The sequence below is a fragment of the Cavia porcellus genome, unplaced genomic scaffold (assembly GCF_034190915.1).
Source record: "Cavia porcellus strain 051 isolate PalLab524CR breed Dunkin Hartley unplaced genomic scaffold, mCavPor4.1 scaffold_3, whole genome shotgun sequence".
In the NCBI taxonomy this organism is placed as follows: Eukaryota; Metazoa; Chordata; class Mammalia; order Rodentia; family Caviidae; genus Cavia; species Cavia porcellus.
This window is the reverse complement of record NW_026947486.1, coordinates 25,302,564-25,306,911: the sequence shown is the minus strand read 5'-3', so window position 1 is coordinate 25,306,911 and position 4,348 is coordinate 25,302,564. Positions and strand designations below refer to the sequence as shown.

At 36.9% G+C, this 4,348-nt stretch overlaps 1 pseudogene; it reads right to left on the bottom strand.

The window, feature by feature from the left end:
• Positions 1-304: 304 nt before the first annotated feature.
• Positions 305-1,331, bottom strand: LOC111754291 (gamma-soluble NSF attachment protein-like; annotated as a pseudogene).
• Positions 1,332-4,348: the final 3,017 nt, after the last annotated feature.

Below are 4,348 nucleotides of genomic sequence, written 5' to 3'. Positions count from 1 at the left end.
TTTGTCTTGAATTTGGCTTACAAATTTTAAAATCAATTGTATTACAGTGTGACAGTCAATTTTCTGCTATTTCCTGTCCTTACAATGGAAAGGAGAATAAAACACTTTACAGTAGTAGATACAATGGCTAATTTAGGTAGTGGTAACTAAGAATCATCTTCATTAGTATTCAAAATCATGACCTCAAGGAAGAAGTAACTTTCAGTGAGTCTCAAGACCATGAAAATGGTATTTCAGGATATTTCCTTTCATTTTTCCTTTTCTTTTTGCAAACAAAATACTAGCACACTCCTGAATATTTGTCTTACTCCTCCTGGTGGCTGCAGCAGTGAGGCCACCTGGCTTGGCCTGGTGACTTCTTGATTCATCCTCCTGGGGCCACTAAGCTCAGACCCAGTTCGGTATATTTATTGGGTACTTGAAGAGGGGTGAGTTACAGAGTTCCAACACCTGCTTTTTATCCTGCTGGTGGTAGCCCTACAGAAGTTGCTCTAGCACAGCTATTTTTGCTGCCATAGAAACCTGGGATGCTATAGCTCTCCCTGACTCAAAATTTCACAGCCACATTGTCATTTCTGTATAGATGAACCAAGACTTGTGCAATTGTTTTCTTATAACAAGTGGGTAATTCTCAATTTCCTTATAAATTTTTTCTTTCTGAATAGACAATGCTGCCTCATCAAACCTGTGTCCTCACACTAGCAGCCTTGAGGCTTTCCCTAGCAATTAGCTGTCTGTTGATACAACCTTTTCAGTATCTATATTTTCTATAAGCTATCCAGTGCACTCGAGGGCAATGGGGGCCAAGTGAAGGTACTCTTCTCAGGGTACATCCTCCTGGATTTCTCAATCAGCTGGAGAGCCTCCACAGCTTTTACATCTCCTTCAGCATCATGCCAGCTTGTTCACTGTCTTTGGCATCCTGAAAAAGAGTGCTATTATTTTTGTGGGCCATGGCTGCCCTGAGGCAAGCATCTTTTGCTTGTTTAAACTGGCATTTTTAAAAGCAAGAATTGCTTTTCCATATTCAGAAGTTAAATTGTGTGATAGTCTGGCTTCCGTTCTTAAAAGCCAGTTTTCAGGTATTTTTCTATCTTGGCCAGGTGTTCCAGTTCCTCCTTTATTTTCTGGGCTGCAGTCTCTGCTCCAGGTCCCTGAGGTGGGGCGTGAGTGCTGCTTCCCAGAGCCTGCAAGACCCAGCAGCAGCATGGGAACACTTTGGAGGACCTCTCAGCATTTGTAAGATTTCTCTGAGTAATTGGCCATAATTTCTCATTGGTGTATAGGAGCTCCATTAATTTTTTGAATGTCAATTTTGTATTCTGATACATTGCTGAACTTGTTTATTAATTACAGGATTTGTTTTTTAAATTTTAATTATTTGTTTTTATTAGTCAATGTTTGTAGTATGCAATATTTACAAGTGTTTTGGAGATTTAGGACATGAGTACAACCAGTTTTAAATCTTTTTTCATCTCCTCCCTCTCAGTTCCTTTCACCTCTTGATTGCCTTCCTTTTTGCAAAACATCTATCTGCATGCTTCCTGTTATATTTTCCCCTTTAAATTATGTTCATTTAGTTTTCTCACATAAGGGTAACAATGTAAGGTATATCCTTACATTGTTTGATTTATTTCACTTAACATTATGGTCTCCAGGTTCATCCATTTTCCTAAAAAATACTCAAATTCATTCTTTATGGCAGAACAGTACTCCATTGTGTATAAACACCAAATTTTCTTTGTACATTCACCTCTTAATAGGCATATATGCCACTTCAGCTTGTAGTCTGAGATTGTGATGACTCCTGTTTTGCTCTTGTTGCCCAGGATTGCTTTCACTATTCTGAGTCTCTTTTGGTTTCATACAAATCTTAAGATTGTTTCCTCTAGGTATATAAGAAATACTGTTGGAATTTTGATTTGGATTGCATTAAATCACAGAATAGACTGCTTCAAAAGTTAAATTAACAATATTTGTCATAGGGCCAACAATCCAGTCTCATTACTACTGATAGCATTTCCTCAAAGCAAAGTCAATAGTAATTCAAGGCTGCATGTCTCTCGATGTGGTCCTAAGCCAGGAGCTTCTGTGAGCACAGGTCTGGGTAAAATGATGCACATACTTCTCTTAAGAACAAAGTAATTTTTACTGACAGTGCAATTTAAACCTATGCTTAGAATAAAAATAAATCAGTAGAAGGATAATCTCATTAAACTACACTCAGATCATGTCACTACACAGAATATTTAGCATTTTCATAATAGTGGATAATATTTATTTACCCTGTGTTAGGCACTTAGTACATTTATTTTATGAGAAGGAAACTGAGCCTCCCAAGTATCATTCCTCCAGAGTCACAGAGTTAATAATGTAGGATAGAGAATTGTGTCTGAACTGTCCAACCACAGTCAATTCAAGTAACTTCCACACAAAGTTGTCCTGTGTTGTTGATAACACCATTTTCTTTATGATTGGTGGTTTGATACCTGAGATACCTCAGTTAAAGTAAAGATCCTATTCTATTACATAATAAATTAACAACCATTGCTCATGAGACAGAAAATTATTGCCAGCTTTTATTTTTTAAACATATTATTTCATTTGGCTATTTAGTGTGCTCTTTCACAGAACTGGGTTTTCAAATAAATATATTAAAACCTCCAGATAGACAAAAACCCACAACACTTTATTTTTTATTTTTATTGTTTATCAAAGTAATACCACATATTAAAAAATAAAATAGTGGTAAAGTATGCCCAGTAAAACCCAACAATATCCTTCCCCACTAATTCTCAGTGCAAGTCTTGTTCCTCAAGGGGTTTTACCTGGTTTTGGCTGTTTATTCTGTTATTTGCTGCTCCCAACTGTATTCCTTGATGTCTTCTACTCACAGGCTGAAAAACCAGATATTTTCTTGGCCTCCCTTTCAGTTAAGGGTGGCTTTATGACCTAGCTACGAAATACAATGGTTGCTGGGGAACTTCTGGAAAATTTTTCTTTCCTGAGCAAAGAGACACACACAGCTGTTTTGAGGCCCTTCTTTCTTCCTACTTAAATATAGATGTGCTACTTGGAGCAGTGATAGATATTCTGTGATCCAGAGGAGATGAGCATAGGATGAAGACAAGGCACTATGAAAGAGCTGACCTCCTCATGGGGCAGTTGAACCCACACCACACTTACTGTTAATTGAAAAATGAATAACTAAATAATACAATATGTGTTTATAACACTATCATTTGAGTTCTTATTACCAGTAACAGAAAAGATTTTTAACTGATGAATCTCTAAGATTCCTAATAAAATCTTTATGCTAGTACTTCTTAATTTAGCAACTTATGATGTTATTTCTTTAGAACATGTTATAGCACAAGAGGGATTTCCTCTTTCCTATCTGCTCTACACATACCTGTATTCCCCCCCCTCCCACCCTTTACTTTATTCAACATTTTTGTATCCCAACTCCTACAGTGGTCACTGTAGTCAAGTTTACCTTTTTTGCATTAAAAATTCTTTGTTTTAATAATCATTTGATTTTTTATACTTTAAATATACCTAGCCTTTGTTTTCCCATTTGTTTCATTAGTTTCTTCATAAATCTCTAAGCATATTTTCCAAGTGTTCCAACTTGTCAGTCCATTGCTTTAAGAAGTCAATAAATTGATTGATTTGGAGCCCTATGCAAGGGACAGAAGTTTATCAATTCCACTATTAGGATCCTTTAAACTGACTGGTGAGAACCTTTATAATCCACCAGGGTCCTCTAAGTACACAAAGTGGAGGCCTTTGCTTTGGAGTGTTTGATTTCTTTGGAGAATCCTGTGCTATTTTGCAAAAGCATAGATGCTTGGCTTTTGTGATTTCTACCCATGATCATGGAGGAGTAAATGGAAGGTGGAGGAGGTCAACAGTAACAATAATGGCTTGTACTTTAAGTTATCTCATTTGAGACTCTAGGTCTCCCTCTCACCATTAGGGTGCCTTCTGTGCATGTCTCTAGAACTTCAGAAAGTAGATCTACTCTTTCCTAGTAGATCTATCCCACCCAGATATGGACTATGCCTATGCCTTTCCCTGCCCTGCTTCCTCAGTTACCAATCCTCCAGTCTCTTTCTGCTTTCCATAAAGCTTTTAAAATTTCTCCCCCATTGACGAGAACTCTCTGGAGTTGTAGGTTTATATTCTTTATTGCTTTACTCTTATGACATCTAAGGGATTAGAAGATCAAAAACATTCAATATTCTCTATTGGAAATCTAAGTCTTTTACAGATTATATGAATATACAAAACCTGTAGGCCAGCATTTGTGAATACTTGGCAATGGAAAAATCTTAGATTTGGGAAT